The 26,085-nt window shown below is 43.6% G+C and overlaps 1 long non-coding RNA gene across 1 annotated transcript; it reads right to left on the bottom strand.

Annotated features, from left to right (window-relative positions):
* Positions 1-4,196: 4,196 nt before the first annotated feature.
* LOC138919923 (uncharacterized) lies at positions 4,197-8,581 on the bottom strand. The gene is made up of 2 exons (XR_011430517.1): positions 6,035-8,581; positions 4,197-4,646 (listed from the first exon to the last, which is right to left on the bottom strand). It is a non-coding gene; the product is annotated as an uncharacterized lncRNA (long non-coding RNA).
* Positions 8,582-26,085: the final 17,504 nt, after the last annotated feature.

Genomic DNA, 26,085 nt, shown 5'->3' with positions numbered 1-26,085 from the left:
CACAGGGAAACGTCTGGAATCTAATACAAACTCTGAGATCTGCTGAAACCCATACATCTGCCCATTTCAGACAGAGGAGCAATAATGTGGCTTTTACCTCTCTACTTTCCAAATATCATGCAAGTATCTCTGATTATTACCATATGATTCAAAACTCTGCTGGCAAGGGATGCTGGGAAATGTAGTTCCGAGGCTTCCAGCCCTAACAATAAGAAGAAAGTGCTTAACGGCCAGGTTGGCCTGTGTAGCTAAAGAAAGAAACAACCACAAAAGATTGAAGGAAGAAGACTTTTGCCAAAGGAAAAGGCGAAATAATCACCAGTGCTTAGATTCCTGATTATTGTAAAATACCAAACTCCCTAAGTGTTTTGTACCCACCTGCAACTTTTCCTTCTAAAACAATACTTTGTTAATTTGCTGTGACTGTCCTATCGTCTTCTGGGCTCATTCTAGCCCTAGGATTTCACTGACTACTTACTCTCGGATGTCAGAATTTTGTTTTCCGTGTCTAAGGTGGCAACACGTAAAAAGAGGAGTCTTCATGCATACGTTTGTTTCCAGGGCGAATTCCTGGACTGAGAGATCTGACTGCTTTATTATCTTTTGCTGTGAAACAAACTACACTCTAAAACTTAGTGCCTTAAAACAAGAATTCTCTTTTTGTCACAGTTCCGTGGGTTTGGAATTCAGGGAGGACTAGGTTGGGCTCTTGTGCTCCCTGTGGTGTTGGCTGGGTCACTCATTCAGCTATGTCCACTTGGTGGCTGGCTGGGTTAGAAGAGCCAAGGGGGGTTCACAAGCATGTCTGGTTCCTTGGTGGCCCTCCACGTGGCTTCTCTCCATCCGGGTAGCTAACTTAGGCTCACCCACTTTGATCTCGAGTAGTCAAACTCCACACATTGTGGCTGGCTTCCCAGAGGGAGGAAGTAGAACCTGCCAGTCTTGTAACAGTCCAGCTGTGCAAGTCCCAGAATGCCACTTCTGCCATATTCTATTTGGTCAAGGAAAGTCACAAAGCCCTAACTGAAGTGGAGGAGAAATGGGTTCTACTTCTTGAATGTCTGAGCAAGCATTTCACATTTGTATTCAGTCATGCATCGCTTAATGTTGGGGATGCTTTCTGAGAAATCCATTCGTTAGGCAATTTCATCGTTGTGGGAACATCATAGAGTGTACTTACACCGAGATGGTATAGCCTACTACACACCTAGGCTACAGGGGACCACCACTGCATATGTGGTCCATCATTGACTGAAACGTCATCATGTGGCACATGACTGTCTCTATGTGTACATATACGTATATATACACACATATACTACTAGCAATCTATTTGTTAAATATTAATAAAGTTGAATGTCTTTTTTATTTTTTATATTTATTTTTATTATTATAAGCATAGATATAAACAGAAGATTTTATGCTAATTTTTTACACTCTAATTTGCAGGTCACTGATCCAGCCTTCTGTCTTGGTCTCATACTGCTTTCTTGGGTTTTCTCATTAAGCCCCTTGCCAAGCCTCTTCTACTTACCCACAAGGTGACACTGAGATTTTGCTCCCCCTTTTTATCCTCTTCTGTTGCTTGGACATATCAACTATCTAATAGAGCTTAGCGTTGTTCCACATTTCACAGTAGGTATCTGAGATATACATCATGCCCTCAAACCTGAGCATTGTGAAAGCTTAAGGCTTATAGCTAGGTAAAGCAGCTTTGCTCTTCTTTTCTAAATGCTGTCAGCTACATGTTTAGATCCCGGATATCTGTATAGATACCTATAGGTACTGAGGCACCCTCATCCCTCTAAAAAAATCACTTGGGCATTAAACACTGATTAGGATTATATTCTCTCAAAGGGTGGAAGGTTAAGGATAATCTAAGCTTACACGTAGCTGGTGTGTGCCTGTCCATCTGTGTCTCCAGAGTTCTAGCACAGGGGCAGCAAATAGCAGGTGCTTATAAATGTTTGTTATACTAAAGGCCGGCTCCATACATTTAACTACCCAAGTACACATTGCCTTGTTTTTGGTGAAGAAGATTAGCCCCAAGCTAATATTTGTTGCCAATATTCCCCTTTTTGCTTGAGGAAGATTGTCCCCTGTTTTGTATTTGGGCCCCCGCCACAGCATGGCTTGATGAGTGGTATGTCGGTCCATGCCCAAGATCTGAACCCGCAAACCCCGGGCCGCCGAAGCAGAGCGTGCGAACTTAATCACTACACCAGTGGGCCGGCCCCCATATTGCCTTTTTCAGCTTGCAAATGGAAATGTACAATTTGATTTGCAAGCAATTGTCAAGAACTCAGAGACACACAAATAGGTGCTTTTTATAATATAAAAATAAAACTCAAATCACCATGGAAAATATCAGATGGAAGGTGAACTGGAGAAAATAGGCTGGAGATCACAGTTATAAGCGCCCTATCCTTTTAGTTATGAGTACAAATTAATCCCCGTCTAATCTTTAAGAAACGTGTGGAGGTGTGGAAAAGAAGGGGAGACTTCGGACGGTGAGCAAGGGTGGGGGAGTTTTCAGTGATGCATTGTGATCCGCAGTGCATATCTCGATCAGGATTATCTCCAAAAAGCCCTCAGTAGAGGAAGCTGAGAGGGAGGCCAGCTTCCTTCTGAATCAAACATGAAGCTGCTGGGTGCACAGCTCTGATGTGGGCTGCTGAAGGCTCTGATAGTTTAGGCAGAAGCTCTAAGCCCTGGGGGCTGCCCAGGGCCTCCCTCGGGGCAGTTCTTGAGCTTCTGGCTGCCAGATGTGATGCATACCTCAGGGGCCAGAGTGAAGGCCTTGGGGGGCCTCTCCCTTTCTCATCTTGTCTAATTTAACACGGCTCCCCTTACCGTCAAAAGGGAGGCTGGAGTGCTGGCCTACATGACAGGGTCCTATGGAACTTTCTCAGCCAGTAATTTTGAAATAAGCATGGGAGGCCACATGTCAGGCAAGTACTGAGAAGCAAGAAATGTGTGCAGGGGTGTGTGTGGGTGGGGGGTTGGAAGCGATCCTGGGCCCTGACTGGATGCCATTTGTTCCTTTCATTTCAGGCTGCTGTTCTGATTCTTACCAAGACAGTTTTCTCCCCCAAATTCAAAAACTAGTGCTGTAGGGCCCATCAATCTCTGGCCCTTGATATAAAAACTCTGGGCTGCTCTGTGGCTAGGAGGCAAGAACCCAGCTCCCTCCCAAGGTGCTGACAGCTTGCCTCCCCGCTCCCTGCCAGCAGACAGCAGGCAGCAGGCGGAGGAGGGACGCCTGCTCTGAGGCGGCAGCTTGGGGTTCTGCACGCAGACAGGAGAGCTCCTCTCATTGAGACCCAGGGGAAAAAAATCAGGATGTTGCTAAGCAGATGTCAAACCTGTCTTTCAGCCATTTACAGGGAAGACATTCCTTTTAAATTTTCCAGTCTGTGTTCCCTAAGCAAGGCCGGGATTTCCACTCTCTGGGACTGGCCCCTCATGTGTGAAATGAGAAGGTTGGGTGGAGGGTCTCCGATGCCCCCTGCTGCTCTGACTTCCTCTGATCCCGTTAATCCTAATTATTGGGGATGAAGGAGACCAGCAGAGGCCTGGAAAATCCAGAAGAATGGAAAAACCCAGATGTATATTTTTTCACCTTGGAATATCATTCCTCGAACTGGAATGTGTATGTGCTATCTCACGAAGCTGCACATTAGAGGTCTGACTCAGAAGGTTTCCTTGTTTCTCCATCCTGCCCCCTGAAATCCTGAAAATGTCTCTGCTCACCTTCCAAAGGAAAACAGGTGACTGCTTCCGCTTCAGGTGCCCTCCGCCAACTTGTGCTCTCAGCTGCTCTCCCAACTTCTCTTTCTAGCTTCTCTATCTAGTGGGCACTCTCTCTGAGCGGGAGAGGGGGGGATGCTTGGTTAAAAGCTCTCTCTGCAGGAAAGTTCTGTAGTTCATCTCTCCATCCCTCCTTTTTTTTTTTTAATTATTGCACACAAATATTTAACAATATAGTTTTACACAGAATGCTAAACGCATTTTTTTTTCATGTTTTACAGAAGGACTTGAAATATAGAGACTTTCTATTAATATTCCTACCATAGCACAGCCTAATCTAACTGAAATAGATTCATTACAACTTGTTTAGAGTTTAAAGGCTTAATGGCAATAAGGAGGGGAGAAAAAAGACTGTGTTTATTTCACATAACTGAATGAAAAATAAATTCATGAAATAGTAGATAAAATTTAATATGGTCTCATGCACCCTGAAGGAGGCGGTGCCGAATTTGGAGGGGTGATTGCAGTGTCCAAATAATGTCCTATTGGCACTTCTGTGACTGCAGAGATGACATCTTAAAGAGTAATCAGAGAGAGCCCTGGCATCAACCGGGCTTTGAAATAATCAAGGTGATACATGAAATAACATCACGCGGTCCCTCATTTTATTCCTCTTTCAGCTCTGTATAGATAGGCCAGGTCTTCTTTTTCTCATTTTACAGAGGCGAATACTGACTCAGTGAGATAACTGAGTTGCCCGAACTGTCAAGGCTATTTAGACTCCTCATGAGGCCTGGAAACCAAGTCTTCTGATTCTTAATGCCCCATCCACAGCACTGGTGAAAATATGGATCACCTTTCTGGAGAAACCAGCTTTATCTTCCATTCACCTGTTCCTGGATTGAGAGTGTGGAAGAGTAGAAGAAGGGGGAGAGACGTCAGCTCAGGGTTAAAACTCTTCTCAAAACAATTTGACTCTTGCCCTACTGTGCTCAAAAGCGGCTTCTGCTTCCAGGATTTCCCCAAAAACCCATAATCACAAAACCTGTAGCTCCTTTTCTCAAGCATAACTTCACAAAATTGTGTGGGCAGAGTCCAACCCAAGGGTCACGCCTCTACAGCAACCCCATCTTAGTGGCCCTCTTCCTTGCCTTGACCACGTCATTTAGTAGATGCAGAAATGGTGATGCTCTTGCTACTGACTAATGGGACTTTTTCATGCTTAATGTGAAACAAAGAGAAACTAAGAAATTTGAACTAATTGAAATATGAATTTGGAAAATGTACTGATGTTTTCACTTATTCTAATTCAATACTTTAAGAAAAGGTATAGCTTCCTTTCTGATTCTGCACAATTCACTGGTGGCTTTATGGACAGACACCCATTTTGACTTGTTTCAAAATTCAGTTGAAAATATGGCTGACCAGTTTTATTTGGGGTTTATGTCAAGGATTCTTTTTTTCACAGTTCTGTTTTGTTGAGGCCTTGGAAAGTTTCATGAATATTCAGAGCATGAAACAGATCTTAAAAAAAAACCCTCAAGAATGCTAAATTGTTTTGAAAAACACTAAACAATAGGCTTCTGACGTTCGTGATTTAAACAAGATGAGCTGAAATGTGTGTCAGTCCACTCTGGCTTCAAACACTGCAGATCCTTCTCTTTTTAAGTTTTCTAAAGCATACCATTTCATTCTCTGAAGACCTCCAACTTGGTGTGAACTTTGTACTGACATGTCAGAAGCAGTTTCTAGTTCTGTATTTTGGTGGCACTTGTGGGGGAGGTTTCCAGAGAGGTCACATTGAAAACTCTGAAATACCCAAGCATATGTGAGCAAAGCTTTTCTTGAAATTTGGAGACACAAGCTGAAGAGCAGAACAAAAAGGAGATGTGGACACAGGAGATTCTGTTTCAGGGGTGTCCCTAGCTTTGGCCACATGGCTAATTTCTAGTGTGCTGTTACTGAGTTCTTTTAGTGTTACTGGTGGTTTTAAATGCTTTTTTCCCCAGTTCAGTACTGCAAATGTAACATTTCTTACCCATAGAAGTGTTGAACCAAATGCCTTAGAAAATGAACGCCTGTTTTTGGTTCTTGCCTTTCTTCATCACACACACACACACACACACACACCCCTCTAGTGGGAAACTTCCCATCCCTTTTAGTCTTCACCCTAATAGAGCTGTTGGTTTGGATGTTATCATCAACATATTGCTTCATTTTTGTTAAAACTGTTTAATATAATCATCAAGGATGTCTGTTCACTAGAGACCTATTAAAGGAGTACCTTGTAAATCAGACGGATTTCAAAGACTTTTCTGTGCCTCCATTTGCTCATCTGAAAAAACTTTGGGATAGTAGCAGGACCTCTCTCAAAGGGCCAGAGAGAATTATAATGAGAAGATTGAGGTAGAGCCCTTACTAGGTGTTCAGTAAGTGTTCCAGGTGATTGTCCTGAGTTCAGACAGGCAGCTTTCAGTCTTTGGACCAGCGTCTTGCCGGGCTGGGGGTGGGGTGGTGCTGAGATGTGCATCCCTGGAGAATTCCGGGTTGAGGAGGGGAGAAAACTCAGTAAGCCAGTTAATTGTTAGCTGTCCTTTGTGGAATCTTCCAGTCTCACTCAGCTTGTCCTAACTGCAGAAGTGTAAGTTTCCCGTTTCAGATCAAGGAATTAAAACGTGCTCCAACTCTCCACTTCTCTGCCAGTCCCAGGCTGCACACGGGCCCCGTCTGTGAGGACAAAACGTCAGCCTCCTCCTCCATGTTCATTCAAAGAGCTGCAGACAAAAAGCAGGCTTTTCTCTTCACTTTTATGAGGTGGCCACTCTTCGGGAAGGAGAAAGTCTCAGAATAAGATTTGCACTTAGGAACAGGATAAGATTCACGGGCTTTTATTTATGGAAGTGCCCTGTACTGGCACTATCTTGCCAGGTGACCTGAGTCACAGGTTCCCTTCCCTGTCCGTTGCCATTGGGGGAAGGAAGTGACAGAGGTAGTAGCTCCCAGGGGTCCTGGGATGCTATATCTAAGATTTCCCGTCGCTCCCTAGTTCTTTTCCCGAATGCCTACTGCTAAGGCATCTCTGACACAGCCCACCTGCAACCCCTTCCAGAACCCTCCTCTCTGTTGCCCCAGGAGCTGCTTCTCTCCTTTTTGGTTTTCTTTCTTGTGATCTGAAAACCCTCTAGCCAAAGGTTTGTATTTTGTCATGCTCATGTTCTCAGGTTTTTGTCAAATAGGGACAATGAGGACATCTACCACTCTCTCAGGAACTCAGCCAGTGCCAAACCAACATGCAATTAGGACTCCTGAACTCGGGACCCATGCTTTGTCTACAAGATTATCCAACCTGCAGCGAGTGCCAGAACTTTCCTGACATCCCAGCCAGCTGAGCATAAACTATGATCTAGCACACAGGAGGTGAGCTCTCCATCAGGATTTCACAGAAGGATCAATGAACTAATCTTATCTCTCCCGGCTTCAGATATCCACCTGGAAAAACAATCTATTCTTACCCTGAGCCCCAGAGGTTAATGCTTAGAGGCAGACTGTTGGGCGTGCCGGCTGCATGACCCTGAGCTCAGGATTCACCTCCCCGCACCGCAGTTTCCTCACGTAAAACGGAGACAGGATGTATAACCTCGTGGGGCTCAGGGCAGGTGTACTTCCGGGCAATAGTAAACACTCTGACAATATAGGCCATCAACCACCCTAGCGTGGAGAAGGATCTTCAAAACTCAAATTTAGCTCAACATTTAGGTTTGTATAAACAAGCCCAACTAACTCTTCCCTCCACGGCCGTTTACTGCGCCTCTCCTGGTTCTTCTCCCATGGCCTTTCTCCGTCTTCCGCCTCTTCCCATGTCCCCTGCCAGGTTTAAGTCTGTAGGTGCATTTACCTAAAGAGACCTCTCCTGTCCCCTCTCTTGTTGGCAATGCTTATCCTTGCTTTTCATTTCACTGCATCCTCCTCTAAACTTAACCCCAAACTCCAGACAGTTTCCCTTGAACCACCCATAAAGGCAGGCGCACCGCCAGGCACACGCTGGAGACGCGGTGGACGCTGGTTGAAGGATGGGGAATGCCTGGCTTAGAGAGCCTGTCTTAAATCGTCCCGACTGGAGCGCAAACCACCCTGTGATCACCCACGTGGAACCTCCGGCTGAGGAGTGCGATTTGCAGATTCCTGAGCACAGGCCTGTGAAAGCCGGGAAGCGAGCGTGCGCTGCGTGCGGAGGCATTCCAATAATAGTTTCAGCCGGGGAGGACAGTGCTGTGACTCACGTCGGCGGCGCACTTCGAGGCAGGGCGGCGTGGGCGGGGACGCGCCCCCTCGCAGAGGGGGATTACCTGCGGAGGCCAGGAAACCAGCGAGAGCACAGAGTCGGGAGCCGGGGTGCACAAGGACAGCCAGGCTGACTCACACAGGAAAGCGAGAGGGCGATGACCAAATTTGAAAGAAGCAAGTCGCCTGTGTCAGAGAAACTCTTAGAGAAACAGGAAGCTTTGATCAGCTGCTCCCAAGCTCAGAGGAGGAAAATTTAGCGTGTCCTCGTGCCTTTGTTCTCGCTGAAGTTCATCAAGATGAGCGTCTGCTGAACGCAGCCCTGCGCTTCTGAGAAGCGAGATGCAGCCGCCGCGCTCCGCGTGGGCGCCCACGGTCCTCTGCCAGGCCTGCGGGGCGGGAGAATCCGCGTTCAGGGTGGCTCCCCACGCCCACCGCATTCCCACCCTCACGTGTACTTAACCATAGCTGGCGTCTGTTGACAGCCTCCCGGTTCAGTCGTATGGGCTGTGAGCAGCCAAAGGGTGGCCCGCTGAGGGGTTCTCTGTTTGCCAAGTACGAGCCGGGCGCCAGCCTGAGCCAGCCCAGAGGAAGGGGCATATTTTCTCATGTGTCTACCCAAAGGAGGACCCCTTTTTTTCTAATTAGCACAAAGACATGGTACATGCTAGCTGTGGCCCTCTTTACCCAGCGCTTACTATTTGTCAAACTCTGTGTTAAGAGTTTGGTGTACATTGTCACTTTTAATTCTCACAACAATCCTAAGAGACAGATTCTTTTAGTATCCCTGTTTTATGGGTGAGGAGATGGAAGCACAGAGAGGTAGAGCAATCTGCCTCACGCCACACAGCTGTTTGTATCAGGTTTGGAATTTGAACACAGGTCATGCTCCCTCCTAGCGTGATTTGGTTTTGTCCTAGTTGATGATGATGATGATGATGATGATGATTTAAGTCCTGGGTGGTTGGGGATGCCTTTTTTGTAGGCTGTGTTCTCAGGGGTGTCTCAGTCAGCTCACTTTGTGTGCCTTTAGGATGAACAGAGAATGGTGGCGTGTTGGAGAATTCTTGGAGAGGTTGGCTCTAGGGCCAGGTTGCCCTAGGGCCTACCTGCGGGCAGAATGAGGCTTGAGTGTCCCTGGCTGAGTGGCAGGTCTGGGTGGGAGGTCCCCAGGCAGCTCAGGACAAGGGGCCATCTTCATAAACATAGTCTTGCCCCTTCCCTGTGCCCTCAATGCCTTGAGTGTGGTGGGCCTCCTTGCTATGCGGGGCGTTCGTTATGGAGCTCTTCAGGAAATCACAGACAGGATGACCTGTCACTCAAATGGAGTTGGCCCTCTCAAGAGAGACAAGCAACCTTTAGTCCAGAAGTTCTCAATCATAAGTGCTCTTAAAATCATATTTCCAGCCCAGGAATTGGCATGCTAACAAGTTCTCCAGGTCATTCTGATGTAACTAGTGTTTAAGACTATTCTTTGTGAAACATCACTTTGGGCCTTTCCTGCTATGGGATGTAGGTCATCTTCCCAGTTAAATAAAATGAGGAAAGCTGACACTAAAAGTTCCCTTGTCAAATGAAAGCCAGCAACCCTGGTGTCTTGGCTGACCATCATATCTTTTCAGGATACTTTTATTTTAGAAAAGGAACTGGAAAAAGTTCATGTTCAACAACCACAGGTGAAGGTTCTTGGAAGGGGCCCAGAGGCAACCTGTGAGGTCATGCATTGCCCTGAAGAAAATCGTGGGCAAAAAATTTATAACTTTGAATGGCCTGGGCTGTATCTTTTGGGCCTGTTTCCTGATGGTTCTGCAAAACGAAAGATTTTCATGTATAAAAACAAAGACTTGGAAAATGAGGCAGATAAGGATTTGTGTTTCAGAAAGGTAGCTTTCTGCCTCTCAGTTCAGGCATGGAGGGCTCTTCAGGCCACAGGGTGAGGTGCTTCCTCCAATTTCCCACCCAGCCTCCCTCCTTCTTACAAAAGAAACAGGCTCAAACTGGGTTGTGATATGAAAAGCAACATGAAGGCGTGTGGCCCAGAAATTTCTTTCCAAGCTGCCTGACACTTTATCCTTATATGGTTTTCCTTCGTCTCTGGAAGCATTGGGAACTGTGAGACTACCCCCATGAAGTACTGAGTGCCTGAGAGGGAACACCTTACCCGCCCCCTGGTCATCTGCCATCTTGGCAGGGATGGCTGCACACCCTGGCAGCTAGCTGAGAGAAGCAGCGAGGAGGCATCAAATGGATGATGGGGTTGGAGGGGGCTAATGAGATCACACAGGGCACCCGAAGAGGGTGTGTGTGGTTTCCCATATCAAAGGCCAGTTCTGCTCCCTCCCTTCATCCTTATGATTAGAGTTGGAACTTTCACTCCTCTCCACCAAAACCATGAGCACCCTCTCCCAAGGTTGTCCCGTTCCTTAGATTTAGTGCTCTAATTGAGAGTCCAAACAGCTCACCATATCATGTATTCTGGCTTCTTCCTTTTTCAAAGAAATGGGCCAAGTGTGTCCTGGGTGTATGTGCATGTGGGTGGGTAGCATGTTGGGCTCCCTGTAGCTACAGATTTCCTTCCCCTTATGCACCTCTTGGGCCCCTTCACAAGTCCACCAGTTTGGACAATCCCAAGAGCTACACAGAGAACAGGCAGCTGGTGGGGGACCTGTCTCCTGTGGGGACACAACTCTGAGATGGAGCCAAAGCCGCAGCCAGCCGATTGCCCTCCGAAAGGAGCTGCCTCCCTGAGGACACAAAGACCAGATGTCGGCCGCTTCACAGCGCCTCAGCCCTGTGCCTCATTCACGGGATCAGCAGGGCTGCAGTGGGAAAAAGTGAGAAGGGGCGGCTTCCTGCTACTTTCCTCCTGACTCTGAGCCAACACTCAGCTCACAAAGCATGTTGGAAGCAAAGGGAGACAGTGAGGTTGGGCGAATAACATCCTCTTGGGGTCTCGGTTCCCTCAAGTGTAAAACAAATCAGCTGATCACAGGAGTTCCTTTCTGGCTTTAAAGTTGTGTCATTCTGTAAGATGTTACCACTGTTAATCTGGCATGCATTTAAATGTGTGCATGTGAAAAGAGACATCATATCAGTGTTTAACTTACACGAATTCCATTATACAAATTCTGTCTCTTTTAAATACTTAAAAATAAAAATGCTATAAAATTACATTTTACATACACATACACTTTATATATTTGTAAAAACACAATACTAAGCAGGGTTATATGCCCAAAACCTTGTATAAGTATAATGTGTGGATGATTTGAATATTTTTCTAATTTACCTTTGATTGCACCTGACCTTAGAACCTAACCCCACAGAAAGTGAGATTCCACCATAATTATTATTGTGTTGCTAGGGGGCCAGAGGATATAAGGAAAAGAATATGGGTTTAAAGACAGTCTGACATGGGTTTGAATCCTGGATGTGAATCTCAGCCATGGCATCTATTAATGGTGTAATCTTAGATAAGTTACTTATGCTCTCCTGACCCCCGTTTCCTCATTGTCGAATAGGGGTAATAGTATCCACCTCACAGGATTATGATGAAGATTAAGTGAAATAGTACATGTGATACTTACAGCCTCTGGGACACTGTTTCCCTCAATGTGTGATATTTATTATTTGGTGTATACATGGTACAGCCCACATACATTTACATATATAGCATTATTTTATACAGCCAAATCAAGCACTTCAGTAGCTATTTATGTAGAGCAGAAAACTGCTCTAATGCATACCTAAAGACTTCTAGATCATGCTTTCCCAATATTTGCTCCAAATTCAGCAGAGAGGATTCTGTAGCCGTATAAATTTGGAACATTGTACTTGGTATATACTCCTCCTTGAGAATCATAATGTATCAACATGTTAAAGAATCTGAGAAATTCTGTAGCAAAAATACTTGCTTAACTTGATTTAACCCAGTTTTCTGACATGTTGTATCCTCTAAAACTTATTAATGCCCCTGGGACCAGGTCCCCAGAGCCCAAATACACTTTGGTAAATGTTTCCAAAATGCCCAATTTACAAGCGCCTAGGTCACTGCTGGCACGTCTTACTCTCCCTTCCAGGAGCCCCTGGCTTGGCAGATAGGCTCATGCATAGCTGTTGGGTATCTGCACAATCAAAGACAGTGTTTCTGGGTACCACTAGCATCAGAATCGCCTAGGGTACTTTATAAAAAGGTGGCTTCCTGGGCTGCTCCTCAAAGATGCTGGATTAGACCAGGGGGTCAGAAGTGTGCGTTTTAAATAGGCATCATAAGCACTTGGTAGGTGTTAGGAGTTTAAGTCAAGAGGTGAATACTTCTTGCTCTCAATCTCCAAGTTTCTAGAGCTGATTTAACATGTGATTCAAGGGACAAAAAGGAATCTTTCCCTACATCTGCACGCTGGACGCTCTAGTGGGCAGGTTAAGGTGGTGCCATTGGTCACAGTTCAGTGTGGAGTCCTCTAATCAGATTGCTTTCCTCTTACAACTTGCTGAGACCCTGGCCCTCGGGAAATGGGCATCTTGATGTCTACAGGAGCTGTTTCTACCAAAGGGTGGTGCCCTTCTGTGGTCTGACTCCTAACCACAGACCTTCTACACAGGAGCACTCAGGTAAAGGGTGGCATTGTTGGAGAAAAGCCGTGAAAGGTAGCACTCGACCTCAGGGAAGGAGGTGTGAAAAGAAACAGGATGCTCTTTAGTTATGAGAGGGGTATATTGAAGGTTGATTTAATGCGTAAGAGCCCTTTGGCTATTACTATTGGAGCTAGGGGTCTCCTTGAAAACATAAAGGGCCTGAGTCCTTTCTCTAAGCTTTTGGAATGTAAATGAGTCTCTCCAAGAACCAGATACACCCAGGCTCCAGATTTATAATGCAGAGATGTCTTCAAGGTCAAGGGCCTCACAACCCCTCAAAATGTAACCACAGACCTTTGCAGTTGACTTGGGAGCCTCTTTCAAGACGTAACTGTTTGGCGCTTGAAGAGACAGGACACGTTCTATTGTTATTTCTTCTGCTTTGCTGTTTCAATTGTGTAAAATTTCATCCTCACTCTGTAGTCTCTTGCGGGCTACCTAACTGCATGTGCTCTGTTGTGAGTACGCAATAATAAATCAGTTGTCCTTCTTTCTACATTGATGTGAGGACATTTCTATTCGTTAGCTGACTTTTAATTCCCCAAGAGTAGGAATGGCAGGTTGACCTTCAGCTGTTCCATTCCAAATCATAATTGAGGAGCCTTCAGTTATGAGAACAAAGTAAATTCTACCACTTTGCTAACCCCAATGGGAGCTCTCTGGGGGAAGTTGAAGGAGAAGAAGGGGCTGCTTTGAGGCCTGGAGCACGTCGAGCAAGAGCGCTAGGGGTCATGGGCGAGGGGGCATGAAGACCCTCCTGACGTTGACCCTGCCCCTCTCTCCTCCTCACTGAGGTGCTTCACTGAATTTTTGTGTCTCCCTCCCCTTAGAGCCCACTTCCACCTCTTCTCCAAACTCCCTCTCCTTTTTCCTTTTCCTGGAGAGAGAGATGAAGCAATGCGGGAAGCCCATAATACTGAGGGTCGTGAGGGAAAGCATGCTACCCGGGATAGCTTAATGTGGAGTTGAGAAAGGAAGTGGGCAAGGGGTTGTCTTGCTTCCTGTGACTGTGCACCATGTAGCCTATTGGGCTCCCCCCACCCTAGAGTTTCACTTCTTCCTCTCACTGCCAACGCCGCCTGCCGTGGTCCAGTACTAGCAAAAGAGTAGTATGTGTAACCAATTCAGAAAAGTCCTTGGTGACTTACAGGAGTCTGATTCACCTCCAGGGAATACCCTCTTTGTAAAATGCAGAGAGAGGGGCAGTGGTGGAGGCTGGGGCCTTCAGGCCATTGCCTGCCATTCACCTTTGGCCTCTTCAGATGCTTGTCCAGCAGAATTTGTGGTTGAATCATATGATTTCGATTGAGAAAAAGGAGGTTGATAAGTAGGGGAAAGGGCAAAATGATTTTAAAACGCATCATTACTGTCTGATCCAACATATCAAGTAACCTTCCCTTCCAAGTGTAACTGTCTTCTGAGACCACTCTCAATTCCTCCTCCAGCCCACTCTACACCATACATGCTGCTATTGCTCTTCTCCACCGGGCAAGAGACAGGACAACTGGCCAGCTTCCCAGATAAAAAGAAGCACTTTTTTTTTTCCCTTTTAGCAAACATTTCCCTTTAAGGAGCAGAAGGGAAGAAGCATCAGTGTCTCATGTCTTCATGACTCGCACTGCATGTTCCCATGACTCGTATCCACTCTCCTTTGGATATCTCGGGCACCTGCCAAACAGAGCTCACTGGGCACTTTCTGACCACCACTGAGTTCCAGCTGCCCCCCATCTGGATAGTTCTATCCTGAGTTTCTCTCTGCTCCTAGGCTATCTGTGACATAGTGACCCATTTTTCCTCTTTCTGTTCAGACGTGGCAGTTCCCCAGGGAGGGAGGAAACACTTTGTATCCATAACAATGCAAGCAATCCCCAAACGTCAGACACTTTCCACTTGCTCAGAGTTCTTAAACAGGCTTTGAAGGAAGCTTACCAAAGCAGTTACCCCTGGGTTAACACCTGCTACGAGGCTGCACAGCCTGAAATATAACTTCACAAACCACTTCAAAGTCACTGGAGATACAGGTTTGGAACAGAAAAACCATTTCCCTCTAACCGCTATGGCATATATCCTTGCAGCCAAGCAATAAGCCCAATGTACCAGCAGAATTCTAGTCTTCCTGAGTTAGCATAAAGCTGCCATTTTGTCACGGCTCCACTTGAGCCCTCTCATTAGTCGGCCTAATGTTGCCACATCTAATAAATCAGGTAGAGGCTGGTTGCCTCCTAAAAGATGGAATTTGCCTTGATTCTCTGTACCACGTGCAAGCGAGTGGTAATTTATACACTGCCTGGAAAACAGTAGCACAAACACTGATAGGTAAAGGTTCAGTGGAAGCCAAATTTCCCCTACTCTTCATGAAAGGAACTTGGAAGCCCACTTTCCAGTGTCAGTCATCTTGAATCATGCTGTGGGATTTAGCTAATGGTTTTTCAAAGTAGCATCTCCCATTAAAGCCAAATGATGCCTTCAGGCACATTATTCCTTTAAAACATTGCGCTGTATTTGAATAGAAAATAAATGTAAAAAAAAAAAAAAAAACGCAAGTCTATTTGGACAGTTGATTATATAGCCAGGCTTCAGTTACTATTTTTAATTGCCTAAAGCAAACCACAGTAAAAATTTTAACCAGGAATTTACTCACTGTAATGGATAATTACCAAAGAATAAATAAATAGCATTTAGGAACAGGAAAGAAAGAAGGGGGACATTGTTAAAAATTGCCAGCTTCGCAGAGCAGAATCTCCTCACCACAGTTCACTTCCTCCACCCCTCTCTCAACTCCCCGTCCCACCTCAACCAGGAGCTCAACGACCTTCTGCACTTCCTCTCCATTTTTCTCTATCAAAATTTGTCCAGCTGAAAACATCTGAAACTCATTTCCATTATGGTATAAATGATTGATAACTTGTGTTACATGCTTTTAGATTATTCATTTATTTTAAGATACTAGATAATGCTTTAGTCTAAAGAAAGAAGCCACGACAGGAGTTTCAGCAACCAGATCATGGGTGAAGGATGACTTTTGTTAGTGAAGGCAATGGCGTTGGGGGAGTGTCTTCTCAATACAAGTATGATTTTAATAGCATAGAAGTTTTGGAGCTATTAATGAAAATATATCAATACGGGATAAAATAAAATACTTGACAAGTACACTATTTAAAAAATAGTTGTGTTCTCAGGATTAAATGGCCTCGCCAAATGGAGTCAATACAGCACATGAGATTTGGGCATTTGAGAAAATTAGCAAGAATGAACACTGAGAAGATACACACACACACAACAGACACATTTTTAAAGAGCTTCCTATCATTGTATGTTAAGGGAGTGGAAGAGGAATAGGGGCGGAGAAAGAGCCCTGAGGTTTGCGGAGGACCTGGGAACCGTAGGACCATGGGACCCAAGGCCATTGCTCTCAGGCGCTCTGTACATTTGGGGAGGAAGGAAACTGGGAAAAGCCTGTAAAACTAGGTCACTGGTGACCTTTTTTGAGGATAATTCCGGAAGCCACTGTTTTCGTGATGAAGACCAAATATTTCAGGGCCTTGGATAATCTGGCCCTTGCCTGCCTCTCATCACTCTCCACTGTCTCCCACCCCCACCCTAGCTCTTTGTGCTTCAGCCAGGGGTCTTTGCACTTGCCTTTCAAGTCTGAGACACTCTTGCATTCCTCCACCTGCTTGACTTAACTCTTACTAATCATTCAGATCTCAGCCCAATAGTTATATCCTGTGAGAAACCACCCTGACTCCTCAGACTAGACATGGTTCCCTGCTCTCACAACTCCTATACTTTCCCTTCAAAACCACTTTTCCTAGTTTATAGTTATGTGTTTGTGTGACAGTTGACTTATGTCTGTTTTCCTCACTGCTCTATAAACACCATAAAGATGGGAGCATATCTCATTGGTTCACCTTTGTGTCTCCAGTGCCAAGTACAGTGTTGGGCACAGAATATGTGCTCAATGAATGTTAGTTGATTATATGAATGAGTGAATCAATAATTCTTCTCATCTAGCGGTGTGGACCAAATGTTTGTGTCCTCTGCCAAATTCACATGCTGAAGCCTAATCCCGATTGTGATGGCATTTGGAGGTGAGGTCTTTGGGAGATAATTAGGTCATGAAGGTGGAACTTTCACGAGTGGGATTAGTGCCCTGATATGAAAAGATCTCTCTCCACCATGTGAGGATACAGCAAGAAGTCATCCATCTGCCAACTAGGGCTCTCACCAAAGGCCATATTAGCTAGCACCTTGATCTTGGACTTCCCAGCCTCCAGTACTGTGAGAAGTAAATTTCTGTTGTTTAAGCCCCCAGGTCCATTGTATTCTGTTATAGCAGCCTGAACAAAGACATCGAGATGCTCATGAGAATCGACAAGCTGCGTAGCCTTGAACAAATGGCTTATTTTCTCCAAACCTTAGTTTCCTTATCTCTAATATGGCGTTAATAATAGCAGCTATTTCTGAGGATTAAATGAAATAATAAATGCAAATCACTTAGTACATAACTAGCACATAAAATACGCTCAATAAACTGTTACAACTCACCTCCTTGCACCAGCTTTTTCATCTACTGTAAACTGATGGTTTTGAAGGCTCTTTCTGGCTTTAAACATGCTATGACTCCTACCTAATCCTAAAAGAATAGTTCTTTGTTTTCTGGATTTGTCAACCTGGCAACTTTAACAATCAATATATTAACTTTTTTTCCAGTTAAAAAAGTTCTACAGGAACAAGCAATGATTCATCAACTTGTAACAATATGTATGAATTTAGGGCATGGCCATAATTATTTTATGAACTTGCATTTAATGTACCAAATTCTTCATTCTCCTCATGAGATTCCCGGAAATGCAAAGAAGGGGTGATTTGGAATGATGACGCTCCTTTTTCGTCTGCAGACCTAAGAAAGGCACATTTTTTTCCTTTTGGCGATCTAACAACAGGATAGATATATATGTCCTTAGTTGAAAGAGAAAAAAACCCCAGAAATCCAAAAATAAAATGTTTATATGACACAAGCAAAAATATTAAACAGAAGCCTGTGTGCAATTCTGTGATTTGCTAACTCTATGGTTTATCGTTCTGGAATTCAACCAACGTGAAAGAAGTAATGTTCATTACTTAGTAAGGGTAAACTATGTAAGACGTTTTACTTCCAGTGGAAAACATGATCTTCTGTGCTTTTATAAGGTGTAATGGAGAATTTTATGCCCATTTTATGCATGAGGAAGTTGAGGATCCATGACAGAAGATAATTACCCCAAAGTCACAGCTAACCAGGCATGAAACCAATGCCTAATAAGCCCAAAGGTTTAGGCCTCATGATCAGACATCCCCCTTCCCTTTGCTTACCTGCCAAATCCCGTAAGAGTGAGCTATGCTTCAGGTTTGTTTCCCATAAGTACATCCTTATTGATAATGTCAATAAAGTAAATTTCATCACCTGCTTGGAATGACTCTGCCTTCATCCCGGCAGTGTTTTGCCTTCCAGGAGAACAAAACAATGCACCGTAGTTTCCAAGTGCCTTTCATTTGTGTCTGGGCCCTTTACTATTTGGATCATAACTTCCTCCTTCCCAGACCTCAGCAGATACGACACCTTGGTCCAAATAATTGTCTCTGTGATGGAGGTAATTGCAATGGTAAGCGCCTTTTACCCAATTCCTGTGTCTTTTCAGTGCTTTATTTTAGGCTGATTCATATTGTCTACAAATGTTTCAATGACATCTGAAGCTAGAGGGGGACAAGTTGTCATGAAAGAAAATTATTAAAACCAGCAACTAATGTTTGTACAAAGCTTTATAGTTTATCAAATTTCAATGCTGAAAGTCATCAGACCCAGTAAGGTAGCTAGGGCAGGTCTCATTATTCCCATTTTTTAGATGAGGAAAATGAGGTGGATTCAGATCTTTTGATTTCAGTTTCTATGCTACAGTTACAATATCACAAGATTCCAAAGTATTTCATCACTACTGTTATTATTACTCTTACCATTAAAAACTGGAAGGGCATTTGCCTGAACTTCTGCATCCACATGAGCAATCAGAAATATCAGAATTGGAATCATTAGCCAAATTTACTTAAAGTAGTTTTACTTATTATTTCCCAGATATGCTTTGGACATATTATTTTAAACACAATTGTACATCAGTAAAAGTCCACGGGAACAATGAACAGTGGATAGGTTTCTAATGGAGAAAGTGAATTAAGAACAGACCTTGTTATGGTGTCAAAATGAAACAATGCCTGGGCAAATTCCATTACTGTTCACAAACAAAACTAAGGAAATGGGAGAAGAAAGGAGAAAAGTAAAGTGTATTTTTGTCCCGGAGGGCTGGAGCTCTGGCAGGAAATTCTGAGCGAGTTCTCGCCAGTGGCCTGCTGCTTGACCCTGGGATCATGGAGCCTTTGCACAGCCATCACCAACCAGGCATGTCGTCGGCCCCAGCCACAGGCTCCAGAGGCTGAAAGGGCCTGGGCCTCACTCAGCTTTCCCACGTCCCCCAAAACCCGACCACTCTGTTGGTAGGGCAGCTTCCCTCCTTGCTCCTACAAGCCTTGTAGACTTCCAGTTTGAAGAAGGAAGAGCTGCCCCTCTCTTCTCACCCTTTATATCACCCCTGTGGACATTATTCACCGATTGCTGCCTCAGTAAGTCTTTGACTAAGTGCTGTTACCTATTGACCAGAAATAGACAACTTGAAGAGACGTGCTATGTGCCTGACACATAGCAAATATTGTCAAACTTTTCTGCACAAGAATCACTTGGAATGCTCATTTAAAATGCGGGTTTCTGGGTATTACCTCTGGAAATTCCAATATAGAAGGTTTTGGATGGGGCTGCAGATCTGGGGCCCAAACATTCCAGAGGATTTTGCTGTAGGGGATCCAGGATCACACTTTGAGAAGGACCATAGTGAATACTAAGTAACTGAATAAAGAATGACAATAATAGTGTCATGAATGAGTATCAATGGTTGAATAGTGTTTCCCAGGTTTGCCTTACCATAAGAATCGCTGGGACACGTTAAAACTACTGATTCCTAGGCCTAACCCAGACCTAGGAATTAGCGTCCAGGGAGGGCTTCTGGGAATCTAGATTCTGCAAAAGTGTCCCAAATGAGTCTTCTGATGGGGCACCTTTAGGGCTATGGTCTCTGTAGTTCCCATAACACTTATTTCCTTTTCTTTGAAGGAGTAAATTGGGATGACCGTATCCAAGCAGGTACCTGAAGTTCCTATTGCCTTAGTAAAACTGCTCCTTCACTGGAAAACCATTTTAGAGAAAACTGGATCCCTCAAAATACCCCAAATGATACCTCCAGTAAATAGCCTATAGCTATGGATCCAAATGGGTTTTAATATAATCTGGTGAGATTTCAAAATATTTAATAATCAGTACTGTGTGGGCCCCAACTAATCAAGGTGGACAAAGAGTATGATATAAACAAGGGTTTACAGTCTAAATATCAGTTCCTAGTATAACATTTAGATGATAGTTTTTCGATCCTGTGAATCTAGAAGAACTTGGGAATACTGATGTATTTTCAAGATTCCCTTCTACTTTGTCTCTTGCACCCCTTTATATGAGGCTTGAGATTGGTAAATATCTTCAAGGTAATTCCTAGTAATTTTGCCCAGGTTCGGTTAATATCTCTTTGCCTGAACTAATTTGTTGCATGCTGCATGCCCTGATATCTTGTTCCTTACCAGACCAGAAGTTTTTAAATGTGCAAGCCTATTGTGCCTGGGGAAAAATGTTGAACTTTTGCCTTTGTAATAAGATATGCTCCAATTACCAACTTTAGCAATTTAATAGAGTTGAATAATAACTGAATGGGACACTTTGTCACTCAGTCATTATTCAAACTTCTACTGGGGGTGGAGTGAGGAGTTGCTGGAGGTCAGCCTATTCCCGGGGGAGCTCAGCTGGACAAATCAACACTGAGAGAATTTTTTAAAAAACAATGTTATAAAAAAATGTAAAATGACAGGAAATACAGGTCAAACTACAGATATGCAAAATGCTATAAGAGCTCAAATTCAATTTAAAAAAATGGCATAGTGTTTAGTGTTAACCTATTTTTACACATGGAAAGTATGTTGGAGGGACAAAGCAATCACCTGGGTAATTCACTCTAAGTGCTTTGTAGGTGGACATGATCCAGATAGATGAGATCATTTTCACGTGGACCAGAGATGTGTGAAAATTTCCCCTCCCCCTACATTGCATGTTACCTCGGATTCTGAAGATATTCCAGGATCTGTTACAAGCTTTAAGCACTTGTCTATTGTTTTGATGAGTACAAAGCCCTTTCTGCTGAAAATTCCAAGGTCTCTTATTTATATCAAAGGATTTTTGTTTGCTTATTTTACTTAGTTGGTTTTTTTTTTTTTCAGATGTACCGTAAAGCCAATTTTTTCTTATATCTAGGACTGAGGCTTCATCTGCCAATGAAGAGAATATCGCATACAGACTTCTAATTTATGTACTTAGTGTATGTAATGTGTCTTACTTACTTAGAGTCTCACGAAAGTTAGTCAAAGGAAAATCCAGGTGCTGGCAGCCTTAGGGAACTAGGATGTGGTTATATGGAACTAAGGTGTGGTCATTCTGGAAGGCTGCCTCTCCCTCTGGAAGGATACCTGGTTGGGATGAGTTGGGCCACAGAGTGTTGGGTCAGTGATGGCTGCCTCAGTGTCAGGACAGGAGGCTCTTAGGAAAGATGTGGCATTCTTCCAGGACATCTGAACCCTGATTCCTGCAATCCCATAATCCTCATTTTACTCCATGTGTGGACATCCCTAACAAAGAGGTCATAGAAGCTTCCTGATCTCATATCTCTACCGCAAGGAAGGATCACACCTGCTGTCTAGACCAGGAATCTTTTCCTTTCCAGGGTACTTAGAAGACTCTGGAGAGTTGCAGGAGCTCTGGAAAGAGTTCTGGAAAACGTAGAAAGCCCTGAGAAACATGTACTCCATTCAACAGAGGGCTGGAGATCTCGTGGGAGTGGCTTCTCATCTCTCACCTCTTCTCTTATCCCTACTCCACTTTACGCCAATTCCTAGGGTTTTATAAGCCACAAACCAGGCTGAGGGACCAGGTACAGGTCAAACAAAACTCCAAGTCTGGGACTGATAAATTAATTAAGGGATCTCAAAGGGCTTTTAAAATTGTTGATAACCTCTGACAATGATAGCTACCTATTGTTAAGAAAACTTTTTATCCCTTCTGAGGTATCGTGGATAGAAATACTTATAGACAGGGTAAGTCTTCAGTGCAGTAGGCATATTTCCTTGATAATAGATCTGGCCCGGTGATATACTCCTTAAAAGTCACCATTGATATTGCTCTCAAACAGATACAGATAGAAGTTGAAAACACTTTTCCTAAAGCACTGATTTTCTCATACCAAGACTTGGGTTAGATGTCCCATGGCAGAGACCTTTCACAATTCACCCTGTGAATGGAGAAAATCCTAGTTTTTGCCTCTGATTTTAGCTCAGGAGACAACACTGCTTATCTAGAGAGATTCAGTGCTTTTGGCCCAAAGAATATTCTGCTTTTGTTCCATTGGAATAAGAATTCTCCTTTTACTGTCCTGGCCCACTATGAACCAGGTCTTAGAGAAAACAGACTGACTGCCTCATCGTGGAGCTTCCAAGAGAAATTCTAAACTACATTTTGGTAAATGGAAACCTCCATCAGCACCCCATGCCCCTTGGGAAGCATCTGGAATGATCTTGGTTATTATTTTCAGCTGTGTCCAAGCTATGGCCTTACCTGACTCCTCAACTTCCCTCACTTGAGCTTGATCTGATGACTACACCTCTACAATCAGCACCAGCCCAAGTTCCTCCTTCTGACCTACTGCTTCTTGCCATTCCCAGAGCCACTCTCAGCCTTTGTTCCTGATTTTATCTAGCCAACCATGCCTTAGCCTAACCTGCTGTAGCTGATTATTCAAGCTGAACACATGTCTACTAGCCCATCCCAGGCCTATGTGCATCAAGAAGTCCTAACCTCATCCTAGGCCCTTGCTCTGGCTCAGTGCCTCTGGTGTCTGTTGCATAATTGGGCACCACTAGGAGCACATGACTGCCATCCACAAAGACAAAGATGGAAAATATGAGCCATCCATTTGGCAACAATGTTGGCATCTTTCTCCATTCATGCTGCCAAGCCCTAACCAGAAAAATCTTGGCCTGCTTATTGCCCAATGTGGTCAGTCTAGACTCAGGATGGCTCGGGTCATGGCGGGTAGTGCCAGCTATAATGAGATTTATACATGTAAGAAAAGGGCAGGGAAGGGGACCCAGCCTCCTTATCAGCTTGTGCCCACCAGAACCAAGCTAGAGGGAAATTTAGAAAACCTTCACAAAATTAAACAGGAAACCTTTTATTATTATTATTGTTATTTAGAAAATGACCAAAAATAAACATATCCTGCTTTTTAAAAAAATTTGATGTGGTCTTCATAGGAAAAAATGAATGTGTTTTCTGTTCATATGAGGCTTGCACCATCTTTTTCCAGGAATAAGGGAAGCAGGAAAATAGGTGAAGAAAGTCAAGTAAATGGAGTAGGATATATGTTATAATGCAGAGAAGAGCTGTGTCATTACTGCCTACAGAGGACTGATCTTGTGTCCCAAATGATTTTGAAAGCACTTTAAAGAAGCCAGAAAGAAAATTAAGCCCTTGCGTATATATTTATCTCATTTTATCTTCTTTCCAAATCTTTCAAGTTGTGTTATTTCCCCTAAGCTTGCAAATAAGGAAACTGAGGCAGCCTCAGAGAAGCTAAAGTGTTGTTCAAGGTTACAAAACTAACAAGGGGTTGAGTTGGGAGTTGAACTCAGTCCACCTGACACCAAAGCTCACAACTGCCTCTCAGTGAGGATTACTGTTAATTCAGACAACTGTGTTCCCCTGAAGCATGTGCCAAAAGAAGTTTACCAACATTCCAAGACGATGTCATCAGGGAGAGCATGGTCAAGTTACCACTGAAGGAGTCCTTCCAGTCCATTTCCCAAAACTAGTGTTGGAAGGTGAGTTTGGTAACTGGTTCACTTTTAGTAGATGATTTATTTTAAGCTGCCTGGCTTGATGATGCAACAAGCGGAGGAATGAGCTTGGGTTGAAGATAGATTTCTGATTTTCTGGGAAGTATTTCTACTTTAATAAGTTTTGATTCTCCAAGGAAATTCCTAAGGATGTTCAGTCACGACCTGCTGAGCTGCCAGTTCTGTAAATACACACGTACCCATAAGCACACATACGTACAAGAATAGATCATTTTGTAGTCATGGCTGTGAATGCTGCTTTCATAAGGGAGCAGCTCACTGCAGTCAGCAGGGAGAAGGCTGTTGGGGGGAAAACTTTTCTTCTAACAACTCATGTCCAGTCGTCAGGGGCCTGCAAATTAACTGACAATAGGTAGGTTAAGAAGAGAAAAGACAAGGTTTATTTATGCCTGCAGTGATGGGTAACTCACTAAATAGCCAGGCATAAAAAGGATTATATACCAAGCTTAACAAAGGGAGAAGGAGTTAGGGCTTCAGTGAGAAGGTATGGGAGGTTCTGTGGGGCTTTTTGATGCTAATGGGAATGGAAAGTCTGTCTCCAGGGCAGCTGAATTTACAGGAAACTCCCATAAGCGGAGGGATTAATGGCAACTGTATATTCTGGAGGTTCTGCTTGAGTCAGATAAGGAGAGTTGAGGTAAGATTTCTTTCTGTTTCTTCTTTAGCTCAAATGTTTTCACTTTAAAATCAACTCTGGGGGTCTGAGGGGCTCCCCACATTTCCTCCATCTGAAATTTCCCTAGAAGTTTCACCAAAAGAAGGGAGCTAGGTTGATTGCTATCAAGAGAGATTCGAATTAAAAGTCGCGTGGAAAGAGATATGCAAAGGGAGAGAAAAATAAAGATTAATGGTTGGACCAGACTGTACACCCAGTTTCTGAGTTCAGAGGACAGCCAGTCCAAGAAGATTTCTAGATGTTGTGTTCAAAGCATCTTTAGTGAGGATGGTAGTGATAATGTCACAGTCATGGTTATTTCCTGGAGCAAAGCAGTTAAGGCACAGGTGTTCTGGTGAACTTTCTGAGTGGCCTCCATTGTTGTGGTGATAAATCCTCTGAAGTTATGTCAAGTTGTCCAGCTTCAGTTTGCAGGGCTTCAGGATAAGGGCAGTTATAGTTCTCGGTGATGCCACGCCAGAAGAGTGGGAGAAAAATTGCAACCATCAGTTACTGACAAAATGTATAAGACAGTAGGGTAGAGTTTACAAAGAGGGGAAAAATAGCTCAAACATAATGACCAGGACTCAAATTTGGTAACACACAAGGGTGGGTTATTGTCTTCCATTGAAACATAAAGTTCCTCAGAACAATCACCTCCATTTTGATCAAAGATAATCAAAGTAAGAGTACCCTTGTTTACAAAATACATCTAGTCTCATTAAATTTGGCTTTATTATTTACATAACTGCAGCAAGAATGGTAAATGACCATATAGGAATTTTTAAGTTTGCTTTGCTGGAACTTTTGTAAGGAATCTCAGATTGGACTTTTCAATGCCTTTCAATGCTTATAAGCCAAGCCAAGGACTTAGCAGACTTCATCTACAGTACCTATAGGTTTGGGTGATCTCTTCTTGAGGCCACCTAAAATATTCTAAAGATCCTGGGCCTGCCAGAAAGTAACCTTCCTCGTTCACCTATAAGGCTGGGAAACCTATAAGCCAGGTATCAGACCAGTTTTTCCAACAGGACTTTGTAAACATTGGCTCAAAAAGTCAATCTTAATTCCTTAAAATTGGCTGCTCATATCTGATTCTATGCACATCATTCTCAAATATGACATTCCAGTCAAAGCCTTGGTGATATAACCAGTTTTCTCAATTATGTTCTATTATAAAGAGAACAGATTCTTATTGAACTTATGCAAACAACTATGTTCCAATGAAAATAAAAATATTCAATAAGAGTTTCTGAATTCTGGAGGGATCAGGTAGGAAGAAAAAGACACGTTTCATTTTTGTTTACAAAGATATAATCTACTAAATTGTTGTGAGTTATAGATAGCTTTAGAGAAAAGAGAAAGAGGTTCCTTATATCCAGAAAATAAAACATTAAAGAACTAGCTAAGTTCCAAACAAAAACCTGTAAAACCTATAGTCCTTCTTCATCTGTTCATTCAGTGCCATGGAATTAATTTTTATTCTGCTTAGTCTTAGATTAGCAGTTTTATGAACTCATCAGCTTGACCACTAGAGTTCTGGAAATCCTTACTCAGTCCAGTGGTATGATGTCAAAGTTATTTAAGCAATGCCATCAGAAGCCTGTACTCCAGGGCGCCTATCACAGACCTTTCTATGGTTCTCTGAGACATCTCTTTTATTGAAGACAAAG

The sequence above is a fragment of the Equus caballus genome, chromosome 21 (assembly GCF_041296265.1).
Source record: "Equus caballus isolate H_3958 breed thoroughbred chromosome 21, TB-T2T, whole genome shotgun sequence".
Classification (NCBI taxonomy): domain Eukaryota; kingdom Metazoa; phylum Chordata; class Mammalia; order Perissodactyla; family Equidae; genus Equus; species Equus caballus.
This window is presented reverse-complemented; position numbering and strand designations above follow the sequence as displayed.